Source organism: Cydia fagiglandana, chromosome 23, assembly GCF_963556715.1.
Source record: "Cydia fagiglandana chromosome 23, ilCydFagi1.1, whole genome shotgun sequence".
Lineage (NCBI taxonomy): Eukaryota > Metazoa > Arthropoda > Insecta > Lepidoptera > Tortricidae > Cydia > Cydia fagiglandana.
In genome coordinates this window covers 824,193-843,482 of record NC_085954.1, presented here as the reverse complement: position 1 = coordinate 843,482, position 19,290 = coordinate 824,193, and the positions used below count along the sequence as shown (strand labels likewise).

The 19,290-nt window shown below is 38.6% G+C and overlaps 1 long non-coding RNA gene across 1 annotated transcript; it reads left to right on the top strand.

Moving 5' to 3' along the window:
• The first annotated feature begins 969 nt into the window (after positions 1 to 969).
• On the top strand, positions 970 to 14,349 carry LOC134675796 (uncharacterized). Its single transcript, XR_010099796.1, has 5 exons — positions 970 to 1,051; positions 1,695 to 1,763; positions 5,775 to 5,852; positions 7,192 to 7,306; positions 13,903 to 14,349. It is a non-coding gene; the product is annotated as an uncharacterized LOC134675796 (long non-coding RNA).
• Positions 14,350 to 19,290: the final 4,941 nt, after the last annotated feature.

Sequence of the window (19,290 nt, the reverse complement as noted above, 5' to 3'; positions counted from 1 at the left end):
TTCAAAAATCTTGATTCAAATGACCCCATTTCCTCCTACTTCATGCTACCGTCATTCGATGTCTAGACCCCCCCCCCCCCCCCCGAATTTGAAATGACGTAATTTATGAATAGCCCCCAATGCATGATTTATGTATCCATGCCAAATTGCAGCTTTCTAACACTAACGATCACGGAGCAAAGCCTCGGACAGACAGAGATGGCGAAAGTATAAGAGTTTCTAGGTGACTACAAAACCCTAAAAAGAGCCTATCCAAAGTTAAATCTTTCCGCACCTCCACTCCACTGACGGAATACCAATTATTATGAGAATTTCCTCAACATGCTGCAAGTAGACAAGGTAACTTTCTATTAGCCATAATTAGTAATTAGCCTTAGTTGTAGCCCACTAAGTGGTTAGGTAAGTAATAAAATAAATACTTTATCGTAGGTAAGTTTAAAACAGCAGCACAGCAACAAATACATTTTAAAGTATAAAGATGAAGTTATCCCTTCACCGAGCTAACCCCAAAGCTAACCCCAAACAAACTTTGAACCAAGACCTAATATTATGATTTAAAAAACCGGCCAACTGCAACTCGGGGTCGCGCACGAAGCAAAAAACGGCAAAAAAATCACGTTGGTTATATGGGAGCCCCACTAAATACTTATTTTATTTTGTTGTTAGTATTCGTTGTTATACCGGCTAAGTTTTATGAATAAGTGGTTTAATATAAATAGTCAGTACCGTCTTTCCCATAAGGGCATACGGGGCCCGTGCCCAGTCCTAAAGGGGCCCCGAAGGACAGACAGTAACAGTATATTTGATACCCATAATAAATAGATCATTGTAGAAAAATGATAATTTACATACCTAATTAGCTTACTTTATTTTCCCAAAGGAGGGCCCCAAATTCTTATGTGCCCAAGGGCCCCAGCATAGTTCAAGACGGCCCTGTATATAGTACCTAATCTAAAAATATTAACATAATTTTCACAAGAATTTTAAATTTCAGCTGCGAACCATATCGACGCATCTTTACATGCCAGACCATCGACATCGAACAGTGTAGGTAAATGGTAATTCTGCTAGTTCACACGTCGAACCACGTGTTGCCTCTCTGTCGCACTTGTAAATTCGTATGTAAGTGCGACAGAGAAGTAACACGGCGAACGTGTTTCGCGATAGGCCCTCAGTTTACCCACGTTTCTCTTCGAATTGGTTAGTCCGAATTGTGATCGTTTTCAGGGTTCCGTCCGCAGCCAAAATGGCAAAAATGAAACCGTTATAGTTTCGTCATGTCCGTTGGTGAGTCTGTCTGTCCGTCCATCTGTCCGTAGAGCACAAACATTTTACTCAAGAACTGATATAAGGATATTATAACAAACATAGACTTTTCTATGTAAGTTATATAGAAGGCAAACGAGGACACGAATCACCTGTGGCCTATTTTATAAAGCTACAAGTTACAATTTACAAGCGGAAGTCTCTTTCTAACCCTATGTGTTAGAACGAGACTTCCGCTTGTAAATTGTAACTTGTAGCTTTATAAAATAGGCCACTGATGGTAAATAAGCGATTACCGTCGCACATGGAAAGACCTTTGTTTTTTAGATAAATTCCCGCTCCCAACCGCGTTATTGCGGTACAAAATCCTAATAGTACTTAATCTAAAAATGTTAACTTATTTCTTTTACAATAATTTAATATTTCAGCTGCAAACCAGATTCAAATCAGATCTACACATGCCAGAGTACCTCTGTCAACATCAAACAGTGAAAATGGTAATTATGCTAGTTTTGCTTTTAGGTAAAAGTATTTTAGTTTTCACACAGATTTCAAGTAGTTTATCCACGTTTCTCTTCGAAACCGATAGTCCGATTTGTGGATGTTTTTAGGGTTCCGTAGCCAAAATGGCAAAAAAGAAACACTTATCGTAAACTATTCTAAGATATAAGGGCATTTTAATAAAATTTGGCACATGTGTTTTTTACACATGTGTTATGTACCTACTACTTATATGATATAGGAGGCAAACGAGCACACGAATCACCTGATGATAAGATTACCGTCGCCCATGGATACCCGCAACATTACAGTCGCAACACCGTAGGGTCGAAACGGTCCGGAAATACCGCACGCGGCACGCGGCAGTTCATTCCAGTTTGTCTGTGCGAGGTAGGAAGTTTCTGGAGAAGCTCATACTTGAGGACTGGCAGCCGTCCATTAATGGACGTTAATTAAGTGGTGTTGATGTACTTTACGCTTCGGTACGTAGTTTAAAATACACTCCATAGGTAGGTTGTGAAACTTATAAATAATAAATATTAGGGGACATCTTACACAGAGATGCGAAAAATACTTTATAAAAAGTATTTAAATACAAAATACAAATACTTCCTTGATAATACTATTTCAAATGCAAAATACAAAATAGTTTTTGAATTTGTATTTAAATACAAAATACGAAATAGGTATTTTCAAAATACTTTTTTAAAATACAAATACTTTTCGATAAAAGGTACTCTGAGTAGTGAATACCTAGTCTGAATTAAAAAGTATTACTCGGAATTTCCGAGTTGAAAAGACTCTCTTTATTCTTTGAAATCAATCCTCTATCTAAAGTACAAATTTCTAGTTGTTTGCTCATACCTATTAACCGGTAGGACGTAGGTATGGACGATGGTTTTTATCGGCCAACTTTTAAAGCATTCATTTGTAATGCTTCACAGCTAGTATAATGCCTCTCGTTAGAGTGATGAAAACGTCTCGTTTGTGTTTCACCAGGGCAGAAAACTTTGTTCTCCTCTCGTGCCATGAAACCCTCCCAACACTCAAGATTCCACTTTTTTAACCACTCGCTACTCTTGTGGTGTGACGTTACTAAACAGATTCAACAGTTCCATGTTAAAAGAATGAGAGAGTTGCCAGAATTGTAACATCAGAAGAGATTGTAACTCCTACCTACATTACCTACCTACTATAAAGTATTTTGTATTTTGAAAATAGAAAATAGGTCCCAAAAACTATTTCAAATAAAATACAAAATAGTTTTCTTCAAAAGGTATTTAAATACAAAATACAAAATAGGTATTTAGCATTTTGTATTTGCATTTTAAATACAAGTATTTCAAATAAGTCACATCTCTGATCTTACACAGATCAACCTAGCCCCAACTAAGCTTGTTCTATGGGTGACGATATACATTACATACTTATACAGATAAATACATACTTATATATACATAGAAAACACCCATGATTCGGGAACAAATATTTATGTTCATCATACAAATAAATGCCCTTACCTGGATCCGATCGGTTTCACAGGCAGGGTCACTACTTACTAGGCCAGACCGGTCGTCGTCGTATGAAACTAAAATTGATTTTTCCTTGAGAAATATCAACATAAGCACATCATTCGATAGGTCTTCAAATTACTATTAAGCAAGTTAAGGTTTTAAGCCACATTTTTGTTAAGCTCGAGTACCTACTGATGATGGGATCCATAAGGAATCGAGGGAACTCCTCAAATCTATAATTAAAGGCATACATATAGTGATTTTATCAACAAATCAAGCATTTACATTGAAAAAAGTGACAATTGATGAAGTAGAACTGCTGATGATGATCAAGAACGGAACTCTACAACGATTGGCGATTTCGATTTTGTGGGTTAGGTAGGATAAAACTGTGACCCTTAGAGAAACAAAATCATCGTCATCATCATCATCATCTTCCTCGCGTTGTCCCGGCATTTTGCCACGGCTCATGGGAGCCTGGGGTCCGCTTGGCAACTAATCCCAAGAATTGGCGTAGGCACTAGTTTTTACGAAATCGACTGCCATTTGATCTTCCAACCCAAAGGGTAAACGAGGCCTTATTGGGATTAGTTCGGTGTCCTGACGATTTTTTCCTTCACCTAAAAGCGACTGGTAAATATCAAATGATATTTCATACATAAGTTTAGTGCCGAAAAACTCATTGATACGAGCCGGGTTTGAACATGCGACCTCTGGATTGCAAGACGCACGCTCTTACCGCTAATAGGCCACTAGCGCTTCTTAGAGAAAGGAAATGCTGCTATAAAAGTGGGTAAGGTTAGGTTAGGTTAGAACTGCGACCCTTACAAAAACGAAATCCTACTAGAAAAAGGTGACGAAGTGGATTACTATTTACTATATATGGTGATCAGTTAAATGCCAGCCAATAATTTACATATATGGCATTTCAGACTGTTTTGAGATTGTTTTATTTTTGGCATAGGTACATGTATCTCAACTTAGGGTAGGTTATTCAGTGGAAGTTTTATCAAAACCGGTTTATCAATAACGTTCTAATGTACGTGTACGTATTAGTATGACAATCTCGCTTATTGATAGGTACGAACTACGAGTGTGGCATCATTGGGAAGAAACGGGGCAAAACATCTTAAAGTGCATACCTCATGCAAGTTTCATCGAAACCGGTTAAATGTGTGCGTCCGCTTAAGGATTTATACGGAGATGGTCTTCGCATGCTCTTTAATAGTTTACTTGAGGAGTTGAGGATTCTTTACCTACTAGGTATAGTAGGTATTCGGTAGTCTGCGAGATATGCTCTCACGCGGACGCCGATGTGCATGTGTTCAAGCAGGTCATTAGTATCAGCTATTACTAGGTAAAACATAGATCGGTATAAAACAGATAAGAAGTTCAAAGTAATAATAATAATAATAACCACGGACCCGAGTGCTCCCGAGAGTCGGTCAGGGTCTCCGTCTCCGGCGTGTCTTCGTCGGTCGGAGTGGACCCCAAGGGGACCCGCAGGACTCTCAGCTCTGGCTTGCCTTCATTGGCCGTCCAGAGAGGAGTCGTTAGAGCTATATACTCCAGGGGTGGAAGTGAAAGATGCATAAGACGCGAGTTGGCACAGTGGCTGTTAACAGCCACTGGGTAGAAAGCGGCGCACACCTCTCGACACCACTGAGCCGCTCACACCGATGTTGCTCCTGGTCGTCTTTACGACGGCAGTTTCAGGGGCCCATCTAGTCAGCGGCGAGTCACCGCCTGCCTCGATGACGGTGTTAACATTGTTATGGCAGGTGTCCGGACCTCTTTTACAATAGCCCAGTCTCATTGTCCACCCAAACATCAATCCATAGACCGGAATACTGTTCACTTTTTCTACAATAGTCCCAATGCCTGCTGCGACCGGTTCATGGGTGTCTATTGTTGCGCCTGTGAACGGGTTCCAGCAGGCGTTCTACATGACATTAAAGCTCTCCAAGGGGCCTCTACGTGTTGGATCTATATCCCCACGCAAGCCTATCAAAAGACCGGGATTTATAGGCCCGTGAAATCCAAAAGGAGACACAAAAATAATAATAAATAATAATAATAAATATTATAGGACATTTTTTACACAAATTGACTAAGCCCCACGGTAAGCTCAAGAAGGCTTGTGTTGTGGGTACTCAGACAACGATATATATAATATATAAATACTTAAATACATAGAAAACAACCATGACTCAGGAACAAATATCTGTATCATCATACAAATAAATGCCCTTACAAGGATTCGAACCCGGGACCATCGGCTTCATAGGCAGGGTCACTACCCACTACGCCAGAGTGGTCGTCACAAAGTAAGGTATTTAAACGGTCTAAGTCTTACCTGCTTGGTTAACAGCTGACTAGTGACTACGACTGACAAATAAGAATAAGTGAAGGTACTAACTAAATATGTTTTATGTTGGTACCTATGTTTGTAATTTATTTTTAAAACTTATTTTAACGTGTGAAATGTTCCAGCACAAACTTCAGCTGCTGCATCTACGAGTACAGGCCAAGCTTGTCTGCAATCTGGAATAAGCATGCGACCGGATAAAGGTGAGCGTAGAGTTGAGAAAAAATGTATATGTACGAGTATATATATTATATTACGGGGATCGCGGAAACGGCTGTAACGATTTCGATGAAATTTGCTATATGGGGGTTTTCGGGAGCGAAAAATCTATCTAGCTAGGTCTTATCTCTTTGAGCTAGGAAACGCGCATATTTGAGTTTTTATATGTTTTATTCCGAAAAAACTCGGTCTCCCAGATAAATTATAACACTTATTATAGTTCGTTTTTTTTAGCATTAGAAAGAACTCCACAGAAGCAAGCGTGCAGCTTTTATCAGGCTCTTTAATTGTTAATAATTATTGTATCATCTAATGTAACATGGTCAATACATATAATTTACTTCAAATTATTACCGCTAAAAGTGCTGGATTTGGAACCACACGCTTACTTCTGCGAAGTTCTTTCTAATGCTAAAAAAACGGACTATAAGTATTGTATAATTTCAATAAAATGCATACATTTTAGTGACATAGTATAATTATTTAAATAATTACTTGATGAAAATTTACGTTTATTAATTTCTTTAGCGGCTGGGTAGAGGGCTAAAAGTACTTACTGTTTACAAACTGCAACTTTTCGTCCCGGTTCCACATTGAAAATCCACCCTAGTACTTATTACCTAGTCCGTATCGCGTTACATTCCATGCTTGATACGTTCACGACAGCACGGTCATGGTATGATAGGTACTGCATGGATGGGTAGAGCATTACGTATTTATAGTCACTCGCACGACGGGTTTCCGAAAGCTTCATCATCATCATAACCACTATAAGCCGAAAGACGTCCACTGATGGCCAAATAACTCCCTCAACGATCTCCACAGCGGCCGGTCACGCGCCGACCCCATGCAACTCCATCTTGTAGAGGGCCTTCCCACGCTGCGCCTTCCATTCCGTGGTTTCTAGAGCTTATAGGTCTCCATTTTTAAGTAGTTTTTAAGTAGGTACTAATACTACCACAGAATAAATAATAGTACTAGGTACAGAAGCCTCACTCTCTAACAAAACGCGTCTGTTACGATCAGCACAGATATGGCCACTAGGTGGCGACAGCGCCACGCGCGGCTTATGGCTTTCCTCAAAATTGGGGCGGAACGGATCTACTTTTAGCTACCTGCAGCAAAGCGACGAAATAGCGGAGTGAGCCACGCCTGATACTAGGTACTAATAAAGAGGCGAGCAGCTAGAGGTCACCCTCACCTCCCGATGGCCTAGCGGCTCGTCCTTACTGCGCGTGCTGCGTGCGTAGTACGCGGTGACGGCGCGTAGGTACAACCCTCGTATAATAGTACCTACCGTTAATTATGATTATTTGATTTCAGCGTCAATACCAGCGAAACGCCCCCGCTTTGCTGACGAACAACGTGGCGGATCTAGGGATACTCTAGTTCTTGCTTCTGATAATCGAAAAACGCAGCGAGCAATTCAAAAGACTAGGTAAGTGAATATGGTAGGTATTGTTACTCGTATTAAAACAATAATCATCCCACCAAAAACATTCTGTAAAAAACTAGCCAAGTCTCGATGGAGCTGCTTGTTTATCTCTAAAAAGTAATGAAATCTAGACAAAGTCGTGCCAAGTCTAAGGTTCCTTACTGCGATTTCTTTATTATTATAGTTAATGTTGTGTGACTTGGCCGTTGAAGGGTACACAAGGGTACAAAATCAGGTGCTCCATCCCATATAACCATTCCAGTCGCAGAATCATGAAAGTGGTAACTAAATGTCAGATGTGTCGTAACAGAGTCCACACAATGTGTCTAGAATTGTTTCGAAACAAAGTGTCGTCGCCGTGTGTACACTTTTCCGTAACAAGGTGTCGACACATTTGTGTGCACTTTGCGTGCGGTTTGCGACTAAATCTGACAGCAAATTTGTGACAGCAAATGTCAATATAAAATACCTCTTGAAAACCAAGGTTTGTCAAACTACTATTAGTGTCTCGTGTGCTTGTAATTCTAGTAAGTCATCATGGGCGATGCGAATGATAAAAATCGACCAAAACCATATAAACACCCAATACCCGTCAACCTTTTACAGAAAAGTTTTTAAAGAAATGCAATACGCTACTAGGTCAGGCAACGAATGCTCAATAAAGTTGTAGAGGGAAATGCTCGGAACACAATTTTTGACTCCTTAACTTGGTTTGGACAAGTTAGGAGGTGAACATATCAAAAGTCCTCGGCCGTAGCCCTTGAGCGGGGGGGAGAGAGGGGGCTTTGAAGGTCCCATTTTCCGGTTTTTCGATTATATCTCGGAAACTATGCATCTTAGCGACATGGCCACTTATACAAAATGAAAGTTAATTTAATTTGTTACAAGTTTATTCAGTCAATTTTTTCGATATGTTGAATAGTTTTTGAAATATCCGCTCTTGAAAGTTTATTTAGGGCTCTCAATGTTATCTTGATATATTACATCAGTGAAGGTGCTAGGCCGTGTATGGTATCGTTTTCGTATAAATCTGGGTTGCTGAATCCATTTAAGGTATCACATTGACACCATTCCACAAAATTAAAAAATATCTTTGTAGGGTTCCGTACCTCAAAAGCAAAAACGGAATTCTTATGGGATCACTCGTGCGTCTGAATACACAAAATAGTTCTTTACCTATAGATGACAGGAAAACCTATTAGAAATGTGCAGTCAAGCGCGAGTCGGACTTAATGTACGGAACCCTTAATACGCGAGTCCGACTCGCACTTGGCCGGTTTTTTTTAAACTCCTCTTGACGCTTAACCGCTGAACCGATTTCGTTGAAATTTGGTATAGAAATAGTATGCGTCCCGGAACAGGACATAGGATAGATCTTATAACCAAAATCATCTTTTGAAGGTGTGAAAAGTGGCGTGGAAATTTGTACGGGAAATCAATAACCGCTGAACCGATTTACATTAAATTTGGGATGGTCTACATCTTTGATTTAGTTAAAAATGATAAAAAAAACATGACTTCAAACCTAAACTTAAACAGTATTAACTTCAAGAAGTCAATTCTGAATTCCCCCTACACCTCATTTCACACCTTTAAAGGATGATTTTTGAGATAACTTATTATGTCCTGTCTCGGGACTCAAAATATATGTGTACTAAATTTAAATTAAAACTGTTCAGCAGTTTAAGCGTGAAGAGGAGTTTAAAAGAAAGTAAGTTTATATGTTTTTACTTTGGAATGGTGTCAATGTGATACCATAACTAAATTTGGTACTGCGCATTTATACGAAAACGATACCAAACATGGCCTCGTAGCTTTACTGTTGTAGAAGTCAAAATAAAATTGAGAGCCCTAAATTCTTATTATTTGACCAAACTTGTGTAGAAGGAAAAGGAAAAATAAAAGTCTTCGGCAGGAATATAAGACACAAATATAATTTTTTTTTGCGTTACTATTTCAATCATCAAATATTTAAACATACCTTGATTATAAATTATTCTAGTGAGATCCTCATAGATAAACAAAAACATTTACTTAAAAAATTACAAGGTCGAAATGTCACGGAACTTGTGAGAGTAATATGTGAAAAATAAAAACTTTTATGACAAAAAAATCTGGACACAATCTAAGAAGCATCCAATTGCGTCGAGGAATCATCTGTATTTTTGCTTGTTTCATTACCGCCTCGCTTCTTTTTTTGTCCTTTGTATTCTGTAGCAATTTGTGAGATCTGAAAATAAAGATAACTTGCGTCGTCATGGATGTCGATTTATAGGTTTTAGGGAGTGCAGAATTCGAAAACGATGATCATTTTATAATCTAAGATGGCGGCTACGTATTTTGTCACAAAAGTCGTCATGAATATCGTTTTATAGGTTTTAGGAAGTGCCGATTTCGAAAATGATGACCAGTTTGGAATCCAAGATGTGTGCCGTGCACTTTGTCATATAAGCCGTCTTAGATGTTGATTTATAGGTGTTAGGAAGAGCAGATTTAGAAAATGATGACCATGACCAATAAAACGGCATCCATGTCGACTTTTAACATAGTGCATGGCCGCCATATTGGATTCCAAAATAGTTATTATTTTTGAAATCTGCGCTCCCTAAAACCTATAAAACGACAGCCATGACGACTTTTATGACATACTGCTTGGCGCCATTTTGGATTCCAAAATGGTCATGATTTTCGAAATCAGGGCCCCCTAAAACCTATAAAACGACACCCATGACAACTTTTATGACATAGTGCATGGCCGCCATTTTGGATTCCAAAATGGTCATCATTTTCAAAATTGGGGCCCCCCTAAAACCTATAAAACGACATCCATGACGACTTTTATGACATAGTACATGGCCGCCATTTTGGATTCCAAAATGGTCATCATTTTCGAAATCTGCGCCCCCCAACACCTATAAAACGACACCCATGACGACTTTTATGACATAGTGCATGGCCGCCATTCTGGATTACAAAATGGTCATCATTTTCTAAATCGGGGCCCCCTAAAACCCATAAAACGATATCCATGACGACTTTTATGACATAGTGCATGGCCGCCATTTTGGAATCGAAAATGGTTATCATTTTCGAAATCTGCGCCCCCCAAAACCTATAAAACGACACCCATGACGACTTTTATGACATAGTGCACGGCCGCCATTCTGGATTCCAAAATGGTCATCATTTTCGAAAGCGGGGCCCCCTAAAACCTATAAAACGACATCCATGACGACTTTTATGACATAGTGCATGGCCGCCATCTTGGAATCCAAAATGGTCATCGTTTTCGAAATCTGCGCCCCCTAAAACCTATAAAACGACACCCATGACGACTTTTATGACATAGTGCATGGCCACCATTACGGAATCCAAAATGGTCATCATTTTCTAAATCTGCGCCCCCCAAAACCTATAAAACGACACACATGACGACTTTTATGACATAGTGCATGGCCGCCATTTTGGATTTCAAAATGGTCATCATTTTCTAAATCGGGGCCCCCTAAAACCTATAAAACGACATCCATGACGACTTTTATGACAGTGCATGGCCGCCATCTTGGAATCCAAAATGGTCATCATTTTCAAAATTGGGGCCCCCTAAAACGTATAAAACGACATCCATGATGACTTTTATGACACAGTGCATGGCCGCCATTTTGGATTCCAAAATGGTCATCATTTTCGAAATCGGCACTCGCTAAAACCTAATCGACACCCATTTCGACTTTTATGACAAAGTGTTTGGCTACCATCTGCATGCAAGACATTTCTATTATTTTTACGTACAAAAATGGCCCCCTGTCAACTTCCAACCGAGATTTAATCGATAATTTATTCGATTAATGTTCAGATTAATTCAATTTCAATCTATGTTAGGTCGACTAAACTAATCGTGATTAATATTTGAGGATTAACTTTTTTTATTCCATTAATTAGTCGAATAAACAGTTAATCTATTAAGTCCCATCTCTGACCACGGCATTTTTACACTTTGAGAATATCTGAAAACAAATGAACACAAGGAGCCATTTTGCAAATCCAGTAACTTTATTATTACTTTTGACAGCGCGTGTCATGTGTCTACACAGAGTCGACACAAAGTCGAAACATTTGCGACTACTTTGTGACTGCAATATTTCTCAGCCTTAAACCATATTTATACATCATAATTAACAAGTTTCGTAGTATGTAAAGCGTTATTTCTGTTATCTAAGTATAGTATACGCATCGAAGTACTAAAAATGCATCAAATAATATATTTATGAACACAGGCACTGAGAAGTAAACAATTTCATTTCCGGCTAAACTAAAACAATTTGGTGGCGCGTTGATTATATTACACTTAGTTTATCAAATCACTCGAGCAGTTTAATTCCCCATAATAATTTCAGTCCTATTGTAATATAAATGCAAACAATATATAATTACGTCTTGTAATCCGTTTTAGAGATGGCGTATTAATGTCACTTATTTTTATTTAACTATTTTTTCATCTGACAGTTTCCATTTGACAGGAACAAAATGAACGAATGAACGAATGATTTTGGCATAAAGTAGTCGCAAACTAGTAACAATGTGTGCACACGGCGACCACACTTTATGTCACTTTGTGTCATGTGTCGACCCTTCCCCATTTCTGGTAACTGTGTCGACACGGCGACGACTCTGCGACTGGAATTGTGACCGAAACAGACGGTGTCGACACAAGATGTGTCTACACCGCGTCGTAACGGCGACTGGAAATGGTTGTATGGGATGACACCATTGCACCAATCTGTCGCCAGAACCGCTACCCATTGACGATGGAAAATTGCCACTTGGAAAACGTTGATTCAATAACCAGTCAATTGTAGGCTTGATAAAGCTGCGTATTTCAATAATATTTATGTATGGGCGAGCCTGAAACAAATATTTCTTTTTGGTGCAATGGCAGATTGGTGCAATGGTGTCATGGAGCACCTGGTTTTGTACCCTTGTGTACCCTTCAACGGCCAAGTCACACAACATTAACTATAATAATAAAGAAATCGCAGTAAGGAACCTTAGACTTGGCACGACTTTGTCTAGATTTCATTACTTTTTAGAGATAAACAAGCAGCTCCATCGAGACTTGGCTAGTTTTTTACAGAATGTTTTTGGTGGGATTTCACTTCTTTTTGTAGAAACGTGGGCATATTGATTTATTTTATTTATTATAAAGCGTTGCGAGACCTGCACCTTTTTACATGTAATGTTTTTGATGGGATCTCATCTCTTTTAGGGCAGGCAGTCCTTCTTTTCGGGTACTCATACCCATACTATGTATACACATATCATAACTAAACATATCTTCATTCATACTCACATCGTACATCGTAGTGTACCTTTACTTTACCTACTATTTGTAGGAACTGCAACAGTAACTTTGTAATATCATATATTTATATGGGATTACAAACTTACTTATGCAGTTCGTAGATCTTTAAAACGTGACTGATATTGCAAATTTTTTAGGTTTTCCCTTTATGTGGCCATTAAACCCTAACTCTGTACCAAATTTCAGCTCTCTGAGTTTATGGGAAGTACTAGTTCTATTCTGATGATCATGAGTGAGTTTCATAAATGCGAAACTTTGCTTTCGCTTAACTTCGGAACTAAATGACCTACAGACTTGAAATTTTGGATTTTAAGTATGTGATTATAGCTTACTGGATGACCAAAATTTCTGCGTTCTGGTCTTATCCAGAGGTTCTCAAATAGGGGCCTGAAAATGCGGCGAAATGGTTCCAGTAAAGGATGGTACGGCAGTGTTTGCTTCGCGCTCGACTTGGCGGGGGCACTGCCGTGCCCCCCGATTTATTCCAAAGTTATTGGTTAATATATGCACAGCATATTATTATCTCAACTTCGTTTTAATGGATGTATACGGCGGAATAGTACCAAATAATACTTTTTAGGGTTCTGTAGCCAAATGGCAAAAAACCACCCTTATAGATTCGTCATGTCGGTCTATCTGTCTGTCTGTCTGTCTGTCCGTCCGTATGTCACAGCCACTTTTTTCCGAAACTATAAGAACTATATTGTTGAAACTTGGTAAGTAATAGATGTATTCTGTGAACCGCATTAAGATTATCACACAAAAATAGAACAAAAACAATAAATTTTGGGGGTTCCCCATACTTAGAACTGAAACTCAAATATTTTTTTTCATCAAACCTATGTAGGTTCGAAGTTATTTAAGAAAATAGCCGAAAAGTGACCATTCCCCCTTTATCTCCGAAACTACTGGGTCTAAAATTTTGAAATAAATACATAAAATAGTTCTTTAACTATAGATGACAGGAAAACCTATTAGAAATGTGCAGTGCAAGCGTGAGTCGGACTTACGTACGGGACCCTAGAAACGCGAGTCCAACTCGCACTTGGCCGGGTTTTTAATCTCTGCCTGCATACATACCATTGCTTAAAACAAGCCTAATTTCTTCCACTTCGCAAAAGGTTCTCAATACATCTTATAATTTTTCCGCGGATGTACTTATATTTGCATTGTACGAATGCATTTAAGAGACCAAAGATTTCTACGGAGTTTCATTTTAATTAATTACTTGTTACAGATTACAATACAACGAAGAAAGAATTGCTGAAGAAGCTCAACCTGAAGTGGAATCGAGTTTACTTTATTAACCTTTTGCCTAATAGGTAACTTAAGGACTTAATCCAGATAAATTGTTTTTAAATCCATCTTTAAAACATGGTATCAAAGAGAATTTTAAATAGAGAGTTACTGTCATGATGGTAAATTATGTAGGTATAGTTGGTCAAGCAGATCTAGTCAGTAGAAAAAGGCGGCAAATTTGAAAAATGTAGGCGCGAAGGGATATCGTCTCATAGAAAATTTTAATTTCGCGCCTTTTTCTACTGACAAGATTTGCTTGACCGTCTATAGCTACAGTACTTCCATTTGCTGCCAACTTCCGACAGAAAATTAAACCTGTTAAAACGCCATTTGACTTTGATCATTAATTATTCTTTCACTGATATCACAAATAAGTAATAGTACCTATTTGATATTTATGTGTAAACTTGTTAAATATTAATATAAACACCATCTACTCGAGAGTAGGCCAAAGGTATGGTGCAATCTTTTCGAGCGATGGCGTCATAACCTTTGGCCTACAGTCGAGTGCATGGTGTTAATTTCAATATTTAACAAATTTACACATATCAGTGAAACAATAAAAGGGCTCTTTTAGACGATGCGAGAACTCGCATGCGAGTTTCATTACATTGCGGTTTTTCATCGGTCGGTTGAATTGGACAACAACAGTCCGCAATGTAGCTAAAATCGCATACGACTTCGCGCGCCTTCTAAATCAGCCCTATGGATCAGTCATTTGAAAATAGAATCATTCAAAATAAATAAATACAATAATTAACAGACTTAAAAAATATTTAGGGACAAGGATTATTTTACCTTATCCTCTAGTCGCCCATACGTCAGACCTTGCCAAGCAAAATGAAATTTTATTTTGTCAACACAAAGTTCAAATTAGAATGGAACAGGAGACCTTTTTATAGGTCTCTGGGCGGCTAGAGGCTATTTATTTTTAAAGATAATTTCAAAATACCTTATTAACCACCTCTATAACTGAAATATCCTCTATTCTCACCTCTATTAATGAGACCCTCTGTAAATGAGACAGAAATTTATTTGTACCTGGCTAACTGAGAGCCTGAGTAAGTGGAATACCTCTTTAAGTGAGACAAATCTGCTCGTCCCTTGAAGTCTCAATTATCCAGGTTTCACTGTATATATATACATTTAATGGCATGCCATATCGGACCGTAAAAACTCGGACTGTCGGACAGTCAAATTCATTCACAATCGCCCAGTTTTAATTTTCTGTCGAAAGATATTGGCAGTAAATTTACAGTGGCTACATAATTTACTTTGACAATCCGCCTCTAATACACTCTATTTTCATTAATGGTATCAATGCCCACCATAAAGACCGTATCGTTAAGTATCGGGGCAGATAAAACCTGGTCTAACTGTTGGCATGTGTATTATTTCGTATTATGTACTATGTTCTAAGAGTTTGATCTGAGGGTATTTTAAGCTATATCTGATTTAAGAAGGATTGTCATATTTTTATTAGGGACTTTATAATGCTTTTAATACCTTATAGCAAATACAGTCCGGACAAACTTATCGAGCTAAATTTGAGACTATTTCACCGACTCTTGGGTACAATTTATAGTAACGACAGGTTAATAGGCTGCCAAAACATGTTATCTAAGTGTACTCTTCATGATTTTTCAATTGAGCAGCTGCGGAATAAATGTAGTGATTTTTTATTTTTACATAAAAACGATTTTCACCCTACGTTTTGGAATCCCTTTAATTTCTGATGCAAGCGTAATGACGGAGATAGCTAAATAGAAGAATAAGCTAAAAACCAAAGCCTAACGGATATTCATGGCGTTGATCCATCGCTAGAGCGGGTCGATAGAAACGCTCCATGATAGTTATATATTAGATGTTAAAGTAAGAGTTGTCGTAAGTAACATGCCATATTCTCTAAAAGGCCACCTTTCACAGATCCTAAACTTTTTTTAACGAAAAGAAATGCTTCGCTATACGAATCATGTGTAATTGCTGTTTACATAGTACGATTTTTTTGTGTGATATGTATTGTCTTGTTCGCGAACCGCTAATTTTCTTGTAATATTTGTCAGCAGTCGTAATTGTTACTCGAGAGGATTGGGTAAATTTTGTCCAAACCATATGCTTTCGTCGAGGTCCCAGGACGAAATGTGTTCCTTATTATATAAATCACCAATTAAACACATGTGTAATTTTGAAATAAAAATAAAATACCAAAAAACGGCTAAGTTGTTCCTATTTAACGATACGGTCTTTAGTACAGACTATGTAACTATGTTTGTACGGGTCAAATCTTACAAGTTAAATTTGACCCACTTCCCGACTTCCAATGAAGCTGGTGTATACACAACATAAGTAAGGCGAGAGAGGAGGTGGCCATAGGAACTCTGTGATAAAACAACGAAACCTAATTGTGTTTGGGGTTTATAGAATTGTCTCGATGAGTACTGTTAGTTGCCTGTAGAATAAAAGTGCAGTCAGCAATAAAAGCTTGTACCAAAATATTTTTTTTGCCAAAAACATATTATTTTGATTAAAGTTAGATCTATGGGTTCGTTATCGTAGGGTCTTAACTGAATGAGTTTTATTTTATGCGTATTAACTTGGAGATTGTGATTCTGTAGCCATTCTGCGTCAGGGGTTAATGAGGATCAGATCATAGCGTAATAATTAACACACACACACTATCACATACACACAGCCCACAGCAGATGATACGGCTTAAAGTTATATTACCTAGGTATATAATTTCGACTGTTGAGTTGAGTGTGACGGTAATTCAGTTAGTTCCTACTGCCTTTTTTACAGTTATATTTGTGTTTACCTTATCCTATTTAATTATATTAATTCTAAGAATAGTTCTTGAAAATTCCTTAGGCAAATATGTTAGATTTTGTAACGAGTACCTATAGTTTGTTTTTTTAGCATTAGAAATAAGGTAAACAATCTTGATGTGTCTTTTAATGGAAAAACACGTTATAAAAATAAGTTACGTCAAATATGTAACCATTATGAATCTAATACGATCATTTATATTCTTTTGCTATCATAAGTAATAGTTACTGCTTTTTAAAAAGTGGTTTTCAATTAAAAGACATGTCAAGATCGCTTACCTTCTTTTAAGTTCTTTCTAATGCTAAAAAAACGAACTATACGGTGTATCCGTTTGTAAATTCTAGCAGAATATATTTTGTACAGTTCAGTGTGTAAAAACATAGGTATATACAGCATATTTGTACATTCAGTATTCAAATTGGACTGCGTTATGGAATAACGAACTACTTAGTTCGTTATAACGAACTACTTAGTTCGTTAATCCATAACGCAGTCCAATTATAGTCTCACGTTCATACTGCATATTTGGTACCTGGGGGCCGATTTTTGAATTCCGATCACTCGATTTCGTCACTCGAAAATCGGTAGAAACCGGCGAAATGTTAATTTTTGAAATAAGAGCAATCGAATTTTGGAATCTAGTGGTTTTGACCACTCGATTTCAATTCTATTAGTAGAATTTAAACGCCTAGTAGTGGAGATATCATTTAACAAAATACTCGAAACCGAGTGGTCGAATTTCAAAAATCGGCCCCCTGGACGACGGCACCATCGGCGGAGACTCACAAACGGTCCTGGCAGACTTATCCCTCTTCTTCAGTGGGTCCCTCAATACTGAGATCGTGCCATCATATCCTTCTGTTGAAGACCAGGTTCCTCCATAGGGTTCTGTTCCCCGCCAAATGCATGGCCTCGTGGAGTTTTAATAATAAACGTAGGTGCCGTAATTTGAGCACACCATCTAGTAGGAGGAGGGCCCTGAGGCGTCGTGCCTTCAACTTTGCCCGTCATTATTACTATTTCCAGGCTATCTGGAGAGCGACGTGGCTTATCCCTAGTTATATAGAAATTTAGCGACATTGGCCTGAAACTTAACTTCTACAAATGTGAATTGTACCTACATTTCCGTAAACTTAGAACCGTCTTTAGCAGCCCAGGTACTTCAAAGTTTTTCGAGTTTAGCCCCAAACATTAAAATCTTATCAAAGGATAATCTTCATCTTCTCGGCTCCCCCATTTTTGATGAAGCTATTCCGTCTGCTTTGGCCAAATCGATTTCTAAATTTCATGTTAATTCAGATCGTTTAATCAAAATTAGTAGCCATTCGGCCTTATTTATTTTAAAATTTTGTTTCTTGGTTCCCAAATTTACGTACTTGCTCCGTTGCTGCCCTATCTGGAAAGTCGCTAGTTTAGTCCAACCTATCGATAGTCTCCTTAAGTCACAACTGGAATCGATTTTGAATGTCCGTTTTAATGAACCGGCTTGGACCCAAGATTCTTTGCCCATTATGTTTGGCGGTTTAGGAACACGCAAAATATCGATTATTGCTCTGCCGGCATTCTTGTCCTCAATCCATAGCACGTCTGATCTCGCAGGTAAAATCCTTAAAACCTGTGCCACCTAGACCCGAGAGGCAAAGGGCCTGGGACAACTTAGCCCCCACTGCCGTTCTGAAATCCCTAATTGATAATTCGTCGGGAAGGGACCACGCAAGGCTCCTAGCTGTGTCCAGCCCAGAGTCTGGACATTGACCCTTTCGATTTCCAACTTCTGAACTCTACGCTGAAGCTAATGGCCTGACTGTTCGGTAGGTAGTTATTTTTGCACAGAATCGTTTTGCTTACACACAAATTGTCTACACTTATGACTTCTTACGTCTCGCTTCTCAAAAAGCGAATCGTTAACCTACCTGTTCCAAAAGTCTTCTCCGCCTTCGGTCAACGATTTGGGGACCACCTTAAGGCTTCAACCTACAATGTCATACTAAAGCATTGTTATCTCAAAGACAAATCAGTTATTGAGGCCAAAAATCTTACCTACACTCTTCTTCAATCACTTAAATAACTACATGGAAACAGCTAGAAGCTATACTAAGTAATATTTTATAATGTACGCAAAGATTTAAGTGTATTTTTTTGTAATTTTGTAACATGCATGCTATACCTATTAAGTAACTAAATCCAGATACTGTACAAATCTAAAGGCCCCTGTACACAATGGGCCAGCGCCGGCCAGTCCAAGGGACGCAGCCATGCGGTAGAATGAGATAGCAATATCATTTGCTCCCTCTAACGCATAAACGCGTCCCCCAGAATGGCCCGCGCTGGCCCATTGTGTACAGGGGCCTTAACTGGTCCTCCGCGATAAGCCCGCTCCACACTCGTGCGCGAATCGCGGCGCGAAGCCGCCAACGCGAGTCTGGAGTCGATTTCGCATATCAGCGAACTAGACTCCACACTCGCGTTCGCGGCTTCGCCCGCGATTCACGCGCATAGT